Source organism: Melospiza melodia, chromosome 3 (genome assembly GCF_035770615.1).
Source record: "Melospiza melodia melodia isolate bMelMel2 chromosome 3, bMelMel2.pri, whole genome shotgun sequence".
Classification (NCBI taxonomy): Eukaryota; Metazoa; Chordata; class Aves; order Passeriformes; family Passerellidae; genus Melospiza; species Melospiza melodia.
The window spans coordinates 115428132-115444735 of record NC_086196.1 but is presented as its reverse complement, the minus strand read 5'-3'; the positions used below and the strand labels follow the sequence as shown (position 1 = coordinate 115444735).

Below are 16604 nucleotides of genomic sequence, written 5' to 3'. Positions count from 1 at the left end.
TGGAATTGAGCAAGACTAGAAATGAAGCTACTTTGAGTCACTTCCCAAAGCAGGTCACATCAAGGGGCTGATCTTCATCTGAAGATCCCTGGATTTGCACAAAGGCACCTTGGTGTGTCTCAGCTCTGCACACTGACAGTACAGGAACATGCAGAGTTATTTGTCTGCATGAGTGGTTAACCCCAGCACTGAATGCTCCAGTGGTCACACAGGAGCAGGAAATGTCACCTGTGCTTAACACAGGGTGAGCCATCACCTGAACAACTGAAGCAACATCTTAACTTCAACCTGACCATCACACAGCATCACTAACACGATTAAAGTCAAACATGGGCTTAGAAGCACTGGATGAACTGGAAACAAAACCCAGCTCAATTCTCAGTTGATGGCTGGTCTATAGCCTTCACTGAGCTGATGGTCCTTCCCTCCTGAGAACAAATGACTTGGGTTAGGGCCCACTCATAGTTTTTCCTTTTGTTACTTTCAGGACACAACTTCAGTATTCTCTCTTATTAAAGCTAATTTATGAGAAATTCAAAAACACTGAGAATGTTATTCTCAAACTTCCATTTGGCTGGTTTATCTCATACCACAAATAAAAATCAGGCTAAAAACAAGAAGGAGACTTGTTCTTTCTGCATCAGGATCCTCCACCTGAGATCTTGAGGGAGGTGTCCTACCAGCTAAGTCACACAACAGGACAAAGCAGAGGTCTGCATTTGTGGATGGCTGGAGAGCTGTGATGCCATAAACTGCCACTAACAAATGCCAGATGTGGATGTTGGGAGCAGGGGCAGCTGGGGAGCTTGGAGGAAAGCTGAGATGCTTAAAATGTACACACTGTCTGTAGGGAGATGGGAGGGCAGGACAGAGGGGCCAGATGTGTGTCTCACGCAGACAGAGACCAGGCAGACCTGCAAGACAAAGCTAAAAATAATCTTAAGCAAATAAATGTTTAAATGAGGAGTCAGAACCTTGATATAAAGCTTTTTGATATAAAGCTTTAGAAGGGACAAATACTTTCCCCACCTCCTCTTGCATCCCCACCCCAGCTGGTTTTAGACATCCAAAGCTGATGTGGTTGGTCTGTGCCCCTGAGTCATATATAAGCCAGTCTCCTAAGCACAGCCAGGTACCAAAGTGTCTCCTATCCTTTTCCAGGGAACAGGGAGAACACACCAATCCACAAAGAAAGGTCTCATCTGTAACTTGCCACTTCCAACAGGTGCTGGAAGCAAGAGCCCTTCTGTGGCTCTGGCCACTCATTAAACCAGTCAGCCAGGAAAACTCAAGGGCACTGGGATTCCAAAACCTTCTTGCATTCTCCCCTCCACCATGCAACAACCCAGTCTCTGTGACATGGTAAAATTCATTAAGTAAAGCAATCTTAGGGGTTTAATTCTTCTCAACCACTGAACTATAAGTTCAAACTTTCAAATCCCATCCCTGTCAGCTGAAACCTACTGGCTTTAACCAGGGCTCTGCCCAAGACAGAGCCAGAGCAGCCCTGCTGCCTGTCCCAGCGAGGTCCCAAAGACTGTGGGACCCCTAAAAGCAGCAGGACAGCTGCCAATTCGTTGGTGTCAGTAGTCCTGAGTGCCTTTTCCTTGCTTGGCCAAGGCCAGCTTTGTGCAGGTGTTAAATGAAAGCTGAAAAGGCAGCAGTGGGGAAGACTCTCTGCCCCGAGGTTCAGGAGGAGGCCACACGTGGGATCTGCCTTTCTCTGGCCCACAGATGGTGCAGGGCTGCTGAATAAATAGGAAGCTCACTACCCAGAAGTGGAAGAAATTACTTCAGAGGAGGCTGAGACTCTTGGGACTTCCACATTTCCTACTATAAATTTGGAGTTTGCTATTTTTATTGAAAAGGGGGTAGGATTTCCTCCTCACACTTCCCATTACTGTGTGCAATATTAATCCTTTAACCTTATAATTAGGGACAGTCATAGTTTGTGGAACCTGAGGTTTTGCAGCCCTCTGGAACTTCTGCAGTAGAAAGTGGGAAAAGGAAGCTGCAAAGATGAAGCTCACCACATCTTTCCTTGTAAGTCTGTGATTTTCTGTTCACCTGTGAAAGGAGATTCACATTTTTTCTTTTCAGTCATCATATTTGCCTGCTTAAAGACCTGTCTCCAACACTCAGATTCCATGTAAACAAATGAAAAAAAGCCTCACAGTGGACAAACTTGGGTTTCCTGAGTCAACCAACAGCTGCAATCAGAACCCAAAGCCACATCCTCAGCTAACAAATATGGTGCAACTGAAGCTGATAGAGCAAGGCCTGTCAAACACATCCCTGTCCTGCCTTTTAAACAGAGCTGAGGCAGAATACCTTCCCTAACACAGGAGGCAAGGAAACAGCACTGTTCTGTTTGCATGCCTGGGATAGGAAAGCACAGTGAGGAGCTGGCAGCGGCCTCAGGGCATTTTCATTCATCAGAAACAGAGCCATGGCTGATGGCAGGCACCAGAAGCACTGAAGGAGAAGCTGGACAAAAAGGATGTTCACTGACTTGTTACCAAAGAGGTGAATCCTCCCTGTTGGCTCAACAGTCCCAGAAGACAGAAAACATTTCAACTGAAGTCAGTTTAAAACCTTCCTTCCCACCTTCATTTTACAACTTAACAGTGAATTAAAGGATTTTCTGCTCCAGTGAAGATTAGAAGCATTTATAAAGCAGCAGATATTAGCTTTCACATTATTTTTATTCTGCAAATTATTTTGCAAAACTAGGTGAAGTTTCAGATGAAATAATAAATTGTTAAATCTCTATTTTTACGTTCAAAGTAGGGGAGACGGGAGGATTTTTAGGGTTGGTTTTGGCACAAAAGATATTTGTGCCCTTCAAGAGGCCTCTAAATTTTGGGGCTGACCTCCTAGAGAAGACACCTTACCAGATGTAAGCTCCCACTCTGAGTACAGTCATGGCACACAAGCAAGCACTTCTTTCCAGGTTCAGCATCACCTCTGAGCTCCTCCTCTTTTCTGCACATGGCTTAGGGCTGCCCTGTGTCTGTGGAACTCTCATTTCTCTTGTTGGCCGTTTATATTAACAGCTTGATTCCCCAGCTCCCACCTCCATACCTGATATCAGGAAATGGCTGAACAAACTCAATTTTTCCCACTAAACCTCCTGCAGCAGCATCAGCCTCCTTAACTTCAAATTCTGCATGACACTTTCCTATACTTCACATGCAGGTAAAACTCTCACTAATAACAGATCCATGACGTGTTCCTAGATTTCAATTCCTCCTGCTGATCATTTATCCAGAACACACAATGTCTGCAGTGCTGGTACAGTCAGCAGTGCTTCCATGAGCAGTGCATTCCTGGCTGAAAATGGGCATCACAAAAAGCTCTCTCCTTCCAGGACCTGGCTGATAGTAAAGTTGCAAATTGTGTTCTAAAGCCTCCAAAGTTTTCAGTCCTCCACCAAAATAAGCTTTGCAAGTGTAAGAAATTGTCCAAGTATATAGAAACCCTATAAAACATCAGGCTAAAGAGCCACAGCAAATCCCCAAAGAGGCTCTTAGAGAGATTTATTGAACAACAATGTCCTCTGCTGGCAGGAACCAGCCCCCTACCTGTAACACTGAGCTGCAGCACCTTCCCAGGGATTCTGGGACAGGCATTGAACAGGCTGAACAGGAAGCCAAGGACACACCAAAATCAAGACAGACAAGATGGCTTTTGGATGGTATTGTCTTGTTCACCTCCAATAAGGACAGAGGTCAGGGGATATTTGATGCAAAAACCCCTGATGACAAGAAATAAATTTGAATATGATTCAGGACTGGCCTATGACTCCAAACCCAAGCAAACAGTGCAGCAGCTTGGAAAAGGGAACCAGATTGTCCTCCCAACCTTGCTGCTTTTCCTCAGGTCTCTTCCATCTATTTGGATTTTGAAAGCATCAGAACAGGGAAGGCATCATTTTCCCAGCTAGACCTTACCGTAAAAAATGAGCTGAGACAATTCCAAGAGCACACAAATGACACAGTAGTCTGGATTTATTTCCAAGTGTTGCACATTTACTAAAGAGTAGATTTTCAGAGTATTCCTGTTCCAGGAGACTTGGGCATCTCAGGAACTCTGGTAACAACAGAATTCCTGCCAATCCTCTTTAAACACAGTGGAGCTGGGCTCCTCCATATCCCTGAGTGCTGATTCTGAAGAGCTTCTGTTTCAGTAACACTTCCCTGAATACCTGCCCTAATTCTTAAAATAAAAATCAGTAGTTGAAAACCAAGTTTATGTTTGGTGCCTGGCCTTGAACCCCTCCAGGGATGGGGAATCCAGTGCCTTACCACTCTCACAGAAAAGAACCTTGTTAAAACATCCAACCTAAACCTCCTCTCAGTCTGAGGCCATTCCCCCTTGTCCTGTTGCTAAATGACCTTGTAAATGATTTCTCTCCATGTTTCTTGTTGGCTTCCTTCAGGTATTGGAAGGCCACAATTAGGGCACCCTGAAGCTTCTCTTCTCCAGGCTGAGCAATCTCAATTATTTAAGTGCTTCTAGTAGTCAACATCCTTTAAGAACTGCAGCTACATCACCAGTACAATGAGAGTTCTTCCAGCTTTGTTTGGGAGTCAATAGAAGTCATCAGTGGAAGAAACCTCCAATACCTGCAAAAAAACTGCATTGTTGCTTATGGAAGCAGGGGCTGGACTCAAGAAATGAGAATTGGGAATCCGTGCAATGGCTCAGAACTGGCAGAATTTGAGTGTCACAATGATGATATTGTGACAAAGGATGGAGAAAAATGCACAGTAAGGTTGAATGAGACGAGGTGACCCAAAGAAGTGAGCAAATTTCATGATGGGAAAACAGTGGAGCTATTTCTAATGATCCTTCAGCTTAGTCTCCAATTCTATTTGTGTGTTTTAAGGGACCATAAATATTTTTATCGGCACTCAGAACACAAAGAGAGCTTTCCAGTTTCTATATAAAGAAGTCATTTTGGACAGATCAAAACAATAAAGGCACAGGGCTCCTGGATGACAGATGCCAGGATGCTAGTAACCATAAGTGGTTTTCAAATATGGCCCCATCACCATCCCCCACAGTAGCCCTTTCAAGTGGGAATTACAAATTGCTTACTTGGAGAGGAAATTTCAAACAGGCCACTTATCAAAAAGTGCCAAATAAACCTGTCATTGGGATAGAAGTTACAAACCGTTCCTAAACTCTGCAGACATTTCCTGAGCCTGTGAACTCTGATCTTGGCTTCTAATAAACATGACATCAGCTCCCCAGCCCTGCAGACACAAGACACATGACCCACCACCATGTTATCGCTTCCTCTGCAGTTTCTTCAGGAGCTGCTCTCAGGCACAACATCAATAGAAGACTTTCTGCTCATTTCAAAATTGGTTTTGGATCAGGTCCTTGAAGGGAGGGCAGAACAAGCACAGCATGGAATCAGTGTGTGAGCTGCAAATATTATTGCAGGTATCCACTTCAAAGCCACCCTGAACCCAAGACTTTGAGGAGTTTTCCAGGTATTGAGGTAGTGAGCAGGTTAAGACAATACTCCTGTTCCTGTCAAAGACTTATTAACTGCTCACCTCACCTCCAAGAAATATAACAGAGCCTTTAAAAGCTCTGATAAAGCAGGAATGTACTGGATGGTCACTGAATAACATCCCAAAACTGGCTACAAATGACAATGCACCAGAAGATTCCAAATACTGGGATGAAAGCTTCATTCCCAGAGAAGTTCCAGAGGAGGATTAAGATAATTACAGCACTATGATTTACATTTTCTATGTAGGCACTTCCTTCTAAGATTTGCTTCTGAAATCAACCTTGGAAAAATATATTTGAAATAAAATTTCACATTTATCTCAGTGCTGGAAACCTGAGACCTTTATCTGATATACCAAACTAAACAGGCTATCTACTCAATGAGCCAAAAATCCCAATAAAACACAGAACTGTGGCTCTTACAAAAGTAACTTTAAAACATATTATCAAAATACAATCTTTACAAATAAGATTGTGGGATATCCACCTAGAAATGGAGTGTCTCCTCTACTCCCATCTAAAGGACAGGCATTGCCTTCATACTTGGGTATTTCCAAAAATTTTCCAGATCAAACATAAGTCAGAGCTGGCAGGGTATAATGTGCAACATTTAAAACCTTTGTTTACAAATCCTCATGACTAACTCATGAAACTTGCTAGAAAAGACATCTCCAAAAGCCGCTAAGGATCCACACAGATGGAAAATTACAGTGGATGCAGATCTCAAAAGCTGCCCAGGGCTCAGAGAGAACAACTGCCCACTGCTCCTTTCTGCATTTGCCCTCCTTCATCCTCATGAGTTCAGAACTTACAATTCCTAAAACTGAAGTCCTGAAGCTCTGCAGGGTTCAGAAAGGAGAGCTCCCTGCCCCAGGGTGTGACCTTACCATCAACTCCTCCAGTCAACTTTAGAGCCATTGTCTACAAAGAACATTCTAGCACAGAGCTCCTCCCATATCCTCAAGTCACAGTGGCCTTGGCATGGGGCTCCTCTGCCAGGTGCAATGGAAATGTTTCACTGCTGTCATGTCAGAGACACGAGGAGGAGCCCACTCCAGGTAACGGATGAACAAGGAGGCACATCTGTGGCTATCACAGTATAGCATGTCCTTGGCAGCCTGCAAAGGTCAAAGCTTCTCTGGATCCTGCTGCAGGTAAGGGGAAACTCCTCCCAACTCCTGAAATGGACATGAAATATTTGAGTTTCAGGTTGGTGGATTTCACTCCAAGGACTTATCTTGGGAAGGAGATAAAACATTAACAGATGGCACAAGATCCCTGGAGCTGTGTGCATTGACAATCAAAAGCAATTGTCCAGTTTATATTGTCTCATTGTCTCACAAAATCACGGCATGGTTTGGGTTAGAAGGGTCTCTAAATATGATTGATTTCCAGCTCTCTGCATGGGCAGGGACACCTCACACTAGATGAGGTTGCATTTGCCCTTCTGGTTTCAGAGCTGTGGAAGTGCATGGGTGTCCCCAGCACCAAGGAGGACCAGGTACTCTGTACCAACATCATGGATCTGCAGCACTCCAGCAGGACAGCAAAGAGCACACGAGGAGCAGCACTGCAGCAGGACAGCAAAGAGCACACGGGGAGCAGCACTGCAGCAGGACAGCAAAGAGCACACGAGGAGCAGCACTCCAGCAGGACAGCAAAGAGCACACGAGGAGCAGCACTCTTAACAGGAAAGCAAAGAGCACACGAGGAGCCCTGACTGCCAGGGAGGGAGGGAGCTGCAGTCATGTTAGTCAGAAGGCAAAGCCCTGCTCTGACCAAGGGAGCCAAGTGATGTTTAATGAGCAGGAAAAAATGCAGTGCTTTGGGTTTAATGACTCATGGAGCATGCAGCACCTCCTACCAACGTGCTGTGGCATTCCTGCCCAGGAGGAAGTGTGTCAGCTCCTGGGGCACAGCCCTGCCTGCCGCCAACCCAAACACAAATCATGCCCGGCCCTGCTCAGCCCTGACATTACTGTAGCCCAGGGTTAAGCTCATCTCCCAAGAGCTTTCTAAAATCAAAACCTTTCTGGTTATAAACAAAACACAATTTCCAAACCCAGGCTACCGGGACTGTGCTTGGAAGCCCAGCAATTTCCCTGCACGCACCTCCAGCCTTCCAACATCAAAGTGCCTGCGATCCAACCTGCTGAAGTTAACCTGATTTCCCACTCAGGAGCAAACTTTAATATAGGAGTGGGACTTGTGTTTTTACACTACTGCCCTACATTTGCAAATCCCTGGAGGTAATTTTGTCCAGCCCACAGAAAGGAGGGGCTACAAAGCTAACTATATTGAACTGTGCAGTAGAGAGCACAGCTGCACTGAACAAAACCAGCCTGTGACACGAGGAGCCAACAAAAGCCATGAAGTTCCACATAGGAAAAACTAATACATCTCAGCCAACAAAAGAAGAGACTTTTAATTAACTTGTTCTCATTGAGTGCAGAGATAATTAAATTACAGAAACAACAACATTAGTGTAATCAGTTTAGAAGAACCCACATACAGAGACAAAGGATTTTTCAAGATCCATCCATGAAAAAAGAAGCTCCATTTAAACCACATTACTCTTCCCTTATTAACTGCACTTATGTGCTTTCTTTTGGAGAAAAGACCATGACTCCAATCCAGTTTAATCAAATCCTTGAAAGACTACCACAGCTCTTGATCCAATTCTCCAGGTATTTTGTATTTTTATTTCTTTCCTCTATTCATGTAGTCACTCCTGAATGTCACCATCCACTTAATCAAGGTATAGCTCCCTTCCTTCCAGCTGCACAGTAAAAACTGACAATTGAACTTGATTGCATTGAAGGGGTTAAATTTCAAATAAAAAGCCAAAGTGACAAATAAGATAATGAAGCTAGACAAACCATTTGTAAGAATGAGCAGCTACTCGTATCAAATCATGAGGGATCTGCTCTGCTTGAGCTGCAGCACTCTTTAGGCAAAACAATAACCCACCTTTCCAGTGCCAGCCAAGGTAAAAGTCACTCATGGTTTGGTCCATGAAGATCCAGCAGGAGTCACACCAGGCCAAGCACAAAGGAGCACCTTAAACAGGACCACTCATATCCAGGACTTAAGCACCTGTTGAAGTGTTTTTCCAAAGTGATCCTGATGCCTCAGGTTTTGCTTTTCTATTTTTCAGGTTCTGTGTTGCTTTAGTGTGTGGGTCTGGGCCCCATATTATGGGATGGTGAGCTCTCTGCACAGAGCAGGGAGACAAAACAATTCCTTCTCCAGCTGGGCACCAAGGACAAATGATCCAGGTCTCAGGCCCAAAAGCATAAACATGGACTGAAGAGACAAAAAGAAGGATGGGATAGCATGACCTGAAGCTATAACTGGACAATGAACTCCAATGTGCAAATGGAGCAGAACTGATCACAGTGACAGACCCCGTGCCCAGTTGTGCATTTTGGGACCATTTTGGGTTCACTTAGGTGCAGCCCTGGCTGGGCTCTTGTGCTGCCCAAGGTGGACCCATGGAGGCCTTTGAATAAATCTCTGCTTTATTCTTTAGCTCTGTCCAGCCTCTGTTCTAGGGCAGCCTTCCCAAGGCATCAATCCAGAATACATAACCTTACCCTTGGGATCAAGGGCTCACATTAAGGGGAATTCAGGCTAGGAAGGGGGAACCCACTGGGGGGTGCCCCTTGAGGTTAAAGGTGCTCAGAGTAGGGCTCCTCCCACAGAAACCCTGCACATACCTGCCTGACAGAGATTGTGAGATGTGACAAGGGGAAGGGGGAAGACTTCCATGGGAGAGAAAGTGGTAGGAATATCACCAGCAGGCTTGTAAAAGCCCAAAGAGAGCCACAGCCAACTTCTTTGGCATTAACAAATTCCACACTAAATCTCAAATTGCATAGACCTGACACCACCACATCCTCAAACTCTCCTAATATCTGTACAGCTCAGCTGCAGCAGTTGTAATCTCAGAATCTTCTCCCAGCAGTGCAAGACCTCTGATGAGAATAGGTTTTATAAAGAAAATATTTAAAAGAAATACCTTTTAAATAGATAGTGCTCCAGACAGACTTCAGTCAGGGAGTTAAAAATATTTTTTTATGTAAAAGTTAGAACTACAGAAGAAACTGCATGGCTGCTACTATTTGTTTTTCCTGGAAAAAAAAACCCAAACTAATAAACAACAAAAACCCCATATGTATATAAAAAATATCATGACCTCAGTTTTTTATTAAGTGATATTTTAATGGGAGATCTTTTCTCCCAGATATCATCTATATACTAAAGAAAGCTGATTGCTCACACAACTTTGTGAACATGCAATAGCCAGTGTTTATGAAATCCTGAATATGATGCCAAGCACACACTGGTTGTGACAGAAACCTCCACTGCTTGCTGGGCCCTAAACAGCAACCTGAGAGGAAATATTGATTGCACACCTTCATGCAGGGGCAGGAACACCAGGATGGATCTCACTTGATCGTGAGGCAAGGGCAAACAGAAAACTGAGACAGGAAGAAGAACCATTTCAGAGTCCTGCATGGGAAGAGTTGATGATGCAGATGTGTCTGTAAGGGGGCTGCACCCCGAGTGTGCCCTTCACATCCCCAGGAGTATCAGCACAAGCTCTCATCAGCTCGGCGCACCGAGCAGGCCACCAGGTGTCCCCCATGCCCCTGTCCCGCTGTTCCCGGCGCTGCAGTGGCACCTGGCGGTCACTCGCAGCAGGGACTGGTACCAGCCCCGCTGTCTCACGGGACACCGGAGCTTCTCACGCCTCTTGCACAGCTGTGCGCGCCCCGCTGCTCCTGCCCGGTATTACCATTGTTATTGTTGCCGTTGCGTTGCTTTGGAGATGTTACAGCAGCAGCTCCAGAGCCTGTCAGCAGAGCAGATGTAAAAGCTCCGAGGGTGAAAGCACCGCTGCAGGCAGGCTGTGACCAGGCTGGGTCCCAGCAGCACAGAGCCCTTTGAGTGCCTGGCACTGCCGGGCTTCTGGGCAGGCCCCGAAGGCAATTTCTGCCAGCCCTGACCTGGGGCATCCGGAGCTCCCTCGGGATTTCAGATGACCACATCTTGCAGTGTTTCATTTCTTCAGTGCTCAGACAGATCTGCATGAGTGAGTGACAGGATGTGATTCAGCCACAGGTAGAGAGGGAAAGGCTGAACTCAATGAGATTTGTGTATAGTCAGGACAAGGGAGAAGTTTGTCTTTAGGGAGTTTCTCTTTTATCAGTGCTCAGCTCTAACTGCAAAGCAACAAAAAAAACACAGCCCAGCTTTGAAGAAAAGCAGTTAAAGGATCATATGCAAGTATCCAACTCTTGCTTGGTCTTACAAAGAAATGGGTTTTCTTCTGTCACAGCAAGTAAAATAATGACTGGTCCTTCAGCAAGCACAGGCAAGAAACACAACATTGTGTCAGGGCCAGAAGAGAAGAGATGAAGTAACACCACTATTGTAACAACTGCTGTTTTGGGCATGCTCCTTTTCAAAGGAATATTTAAAGCAGTACTTCAAGGATTGAAAACATCACCAGTTTTTGAGGATCTGCACACTGACAAGACACTTCCTTAAATTAGTTTCTAAATAATCAATAAAATATTTGCTAATGGGTTTAGAACACCCCTGAATCCATATTATGAGGTTTTCCTCACTGTTCTCAAAGTCTAGCCTGGCTTTCTAAGAGACATGAATTAACACAAGGGTAACAATAAAACTGTAAGAGTTGGTAATCCAGCCAGAGACTGGAAGGGGTGGGGGAGAGAAAATGAAAAAACAGAGGGAAAAACCCTACCCTTAGGCACATGAATCTGCAACATGATTTTTCAGAGTGTTAATTACACTGCAGCTTTTACAAGTCACATGCCTTAGGGGAACTCCAGCTGCTGCTCAGCCTCTAGAAAATGCTTATTTAGGTGCAGGAATAGACACAGGGAAGTCTTATTTAAAGCTTCTATATTTAAAAGGCTGGGTCTAGCATTAAAAAAAATTAAAAATCAAAAGTATAGTTGCACATTTGGATAGGAACCCAAGTTTAGCAACACAGCATTTGCATTGCTTTCATCAGGCATTATTCATTCAGGAAAGTTGCACAACCCCCTCTCACAGCAGCATCCCAATGTTTGCTGATACATTGCACAACTCAGACACTGCTGCCTTCTCCTCACACCGAGTCAGTTGCAGGGAGCAGGGAAGAGCTCTTCCCTCAAACCCAATCCAGCCCCACGGGTCTAATCCATCCCCCCCAGAGCAAAATTGTGGCCCAGCAGAGGGAGAATTGTGGCAGCAGCAGCTCTGCTCCCCCAGGGCTGTGGCCCGGAGGTCAGGAGAAGGCAGGAGTAGCTCAGTGGAAGCCAGCTCAGATCCCACCTGCAGCTGAGCCCTGGTGATACTCAGGGCCGTGTTCCCAAACTCTGCCAGAGGGAGCAGCACTTGGCTCCCAGCAGCCTGAGGGCTGGAGCAGGGGACACCCGTACAACTCCGTGTCTGCCTCCTGTGGCTCAGAAACAGCTGATTTACAACAGAGCCTCTGCAATCTCCAGCCACTCTGTTTTCCCTGGGAATGGAGCGAGTGAGGCCACTTCTACATTCCATCCTGCCCCCTATTGCAGTTTCAGCTCCTCAGGGCAAAAGACTATCTTCAGTTCATCTGCACAGACACAGAACTTTCAGTTTCGTTTAGATCATGTAAATACAGCTGTTATATTTAAAGCATCTGAAAAGGATGAAGAATGATTTAAGGTACTATTAATATGAGCAATTTCAAACTGAAGAGGTCAAACAAAGGTGAGTCTCTTTATCTTAAAAGCTCCCATGCTAGTAGCCTCAATCCAGCATTAGATAATATCTCAGAGTGTCACTCCAACTGAAAACCAGTATCCTAAGGAAAATAGTTAAAATAACAGCACGTAATCAGACAATTATTTTGAACCCAGCCTTTCTCATTGCTGTTTTTGAAAGGCAAGTACCAAATCCTGCATTAGCCTTTGAGACTCTTTCTTCACTTGGTTCTACAGCTGAGATTCCAACTGCAAGACACTCCCATCAGACATGGCAGAATCCACAAGAAACACCCCACAGGGAATGCAGACTCAACCCACTGCCACCATTTGATGTGATGCTCTCTCTTGTAGCCTTTAACTTTTATGTACACAGTCAGGCATTAACAACTTTTAACTCATAAATTTTACAACCTCACAGCAGGTGCTTGGCCTTCAAGGGTGGAAAAGGAAAACGTATTTCCTTTAATTAACCATGATACATATTTAAGAGGAAAATTTTCAAGATTAGCTTGATACCATCTCCCTGTAGCCTGACTTACAGGAGCACAGAAAAGGTAACACCAAGAATTTCTGAAAATCTTATGCCACATAACAGATTTGACAACCAAGCCACACATTTTCTAAAAGCCTAAGACAGTCTAAACCACTCTCTTTTTTTGTTCTGTTTTACAACCACCAGACTGAAAGAAGGTAAAAAAGCTGAATAGTAGGATGAGTTCATCCTTGGTCATGAAAAACAGTTCTGTTTGCAACTCTAGCTTTGCAAAGCTTTGCTGCTTCAGCTGCAAGCAGCATGAGAGAGGTGTGTGTCACCAGTCAGCTGTCTGGAGAACATGCTCACTGACATGGTCCTTTTTGGGCAGTTCCCTCCTGGGTATGCTCTGATCCCTTCCCCTCACCCTGCTCAGTTCCCCCTGGGGAAGGGGGTTTTGGTAGCAGTGTTAGTGACTCAGCCTGTGCACCAGGCAGGGAAGTGCTTCACTGTGTGGTGCTTTTCAAGCATGAGCCAGCCACAGACAGAAAGCAAACTTTAAAATCCCCAGAAGTCCCAACACCCAGAGGGTGGGGACAGAGACACCCTCTGTGAGCTTGACTCATTATGGGTCAGTGCTCCCTGTTCAGTACCAAGGGGCACCCCAATGCATCAGCCTCAGACCCCAGTTCAGATCTGCAACAGCAGCTTCAACTCTCCTAAACCAGGAGACTGAGGTATTTTATTGTTCCTCTTAATCCAGGTACCCCATGGCTTAGAGTCTTCTCTTACAGGAACTGAATTTTTCCAAAGCTTCAGATATTCAGACCATGGCTGTTGGTGCCACCATGCAGCAGTACAGCCGAGGGATACCAAAAGATAAAGCATGGCCACCTCCCACCTGTGGCCATTTATCAGAGAGCAGATTTTCAACACAAAGGCCCTGTGTGGTACAGATCAGCTTTTCTCAACAGTTTTGGCAGTAGTGCTCATGCCAGGGTTTGCCCTGATTAATCTCTCTGTCAGTAATGAGGGGGACACAGAGATATACACTTTAATTCTTTACCTACAGCAAGTGGAATATGCTTACATTTAGCACAACAAAAATCATCTGCCTGCCAAACACAGATTTCAGAAATCCCATCACAAAATAACAAGTTTTCCATTCCATGGGGAGAGAGGGCACTACTCTTTCACACCTGCCCTCTTTGGTTTTGATGTCAGTATGAGAAGAAAGCTCTCCAGTAACCAGCTACAGGATATGAGAACACAGCACTGACAATCTCTGCTCAGCTTTAGTCCTCACCTGCAATCCAAGCCCAGATACTCAGTACAGCAACAGTCACGTCTTCAAGGCTTTAGGAAACTTAAAAGTGTCAGGTACTGGCAGGAGCATTTAAATATTTTATAAACTTCTCTATGTAACTTTCCCTACACTGAGAACTCACTAACTGCCCTCCAAACTCTTGGCACTCCCACAAGTAATTCCTTGGAAAAGCTGAAGTTATTGAGTGCCTAAAGAGCCACGGGGGAAGTGCAGCACTTGCACAGTTGCTGCTGTTCCCCATCCCCCCCGGCTCTGCTCTAGATCTGCTTTAGCCACAGCCTGGCAAACCCTGAGTGGGAAATGCTGCTCTGGGAGGAGGAGGAAGCATTACAGCTACTGCATGGAAAATGCAGAGAATAGAAGTAAGGCAAGCTGGAGAGGAATGGCAATTTGGAAAAGAGATGCATCCACAAACTGGGGTGAGCCCAATAGTACCCAAATAAATACTGAGCATTTTTTCCTATAGTAAAGAAAAAATCATAATAGAAATCAAGAGGCCTATGAAAAAAAGAGAAAACATTTCTCCAGACATTGTGTTTTCTAACAAGAGCATTGACACAACAATAGAGCCAGTCGTACATGATTAAATCATCATTACCAAAAGTTGAGTATTTATTATTCTGCCTTTGTCATGTTACCTCCTATGCTCCCAACACCATACATTTGTCAACTAAGAGACTCTCAGCTATAGATGTTTAGTAGACCCTTTGGAAAAGGAATCAAACTCTAAACAGATCCCATTCAGCCTTAGCTGAGTAACCCCAAGAATAAATTAACACTGCCTATATCCAGTAAACCTCATTCCTGACTATAGGAGGCTTTTAGCATATAAACTGTAAAGAAGCTGCAAATGGAGGTTTCATTTCCCATCCTTCTCCATGGGAACTCTGGAAGAGAAAAGTTACTACTCTATTACAGTTTTCCCCACTCACCTCTCAAAGGATGAGATTATTACAGGTCTCCAAATCTGGTTTCCTCAGCCTGTTGAAAGATGACTGAAAATGAAAATGCTGCCTCCTAAACATTCCCTAATTTGCAACTCCTCAGATGTAAACCATCACTGCCTCAGATGCTGGGGGTATGATCAGTGTTGACTGAAAACCCACCTATTTCCTTGCAATGCTTTATATTAGATTCACAGAGAACTTACCCCAGCCTCCTTGTCTTCTGGCTTTTTCCCAGATCTTTTTTCTTCATGCAGCAAGTACATTTTCCTCTCCAAGGGATCTGGCAGATAGGAGACAGAGATTTTTCCAGCAGTCCCAGAGCAGTTCAGATGGAACATGACCCCCAGCCCTCCCAGCACAGTAGGACTAGGCTGACATCAAACTGTACAATCTCTTCACTAAAGTTAGTTGTTCACAGGCAACTGGGAAGGGAAATAGTACTTGTACTTAGAAGAGGTCAGGATTGGGACCAGCCTGGAGATAAAAGTCAGTGTTTATTAACTGGCCTGGCAACCATCTACACTTTTACTGATTATCTCCCAAGCACCATTTTTTTCCAATTTGATCAAGAGCTTGTGATTTTGCTGAATTTGTTTAGAGAACAAAACCCAAGAATGTGTTTCTGAGTTGAACAGCAGGCTTGGTTGTTCACCAACCAATTCACACCTGAATTTTATATTACCCCATGGTCCATACAAAATTATTTACTCATCTGCAGAGGTACCTTTATTTAAATAATAATAAGCAAGTAGCTTACCAAACTGTCCTACAAAGATCTGAAAAGCCACTGAGTCAAGCCAATACCAAGGAGCAGCAAAAGCAGAGTTACTCCACATGACCTCAAGGATAAACTGCCCCTCAGCCTGAGCTTAAGTAGAATGCCTGAAATTGGCCCCAGCTGGGTCTGGCTGGGGTGATTAAAGGCGTCTCTGTGCCCTCAGGTGACAGAGGGCCTTAGAAGTTTTTGTGAGCTCTCAAGGGCCTGTCTCCAAGGATGGCTGATATGACAAGTGCATGCATAGACAATCTAAAGAGATGAGCATGATCAGAGCAGCTTGGGGAGCAAATATCCTGTGATATTATCTGTGGTTTCACAACTTCATAGTTCTCATAAGAGTAACCGTTTGTTGCCCATGATGTGGGTGCCCTTTATATCTCTGCAGTCTTTTTCCAGGGTATGAGTTTAATCTGAAAGAATTTTTCCTTTTTTATCTCTGTTTCTCTTTTCTGTCATTGATATGGTTTTTCCCTTTACCTCTTCACTGTACCACCGTGTATAAGGCAGTAAAGATTTTCTGTGGAAATCTGGCTCATGGAGAAGCTTTTGCCCCCTTCCTGCCGATTCAATCCACTTTTACTCTGTGCCTCAGTTCTAATACATCCTCACCTCACAAACACACCTTTCTGTTCTTTGCCATTGCACCCTCGGAACCGATTTTCTCCAGGTAGCCTCAAACGTGTAAAAGCACCCCTGGAGCTGCTCGATGGCCTGGGGCCGTGGATGGGGTGCTGTCTCTGGGCCGGGGACCCTCAGCGCCGCTGGGGCGGGCAGCGCTCCGAGCCGC

General features: G+C 44.9%; 1 protein-coding gene across 8 annotated transcripts in view; it reads right to left on the bottom strand.

Annotated features, from left to right (window-relative positions):
* BMP2 (bone morphogenetic protein 2) overlaps window positions 1-16604 on the bottom strand; it is a 256010-nt gene that overhangs the window by 236184 nt on the left and 3222 nt on the right. For 4 of the 8 annotated variants that reach the window (XM_063152820.1, XM_063152821.1, XM_063152812.1 and 1 more), the window contains exon 2: window positions 15243-15319. The gene's annotated coding sequence lies outside the window, so the exon portion shown is untranslated. Of the gene's footprint in view, window positions 1-15242; window positions 15320-16426; window positions 16564-16604 lie in introns of those variants that run through there. The other 4 variants (XM_063152814.1, XM_063152816.1, XM_063152815.1 and 1 more) reach the window with 2 other exon arrangements.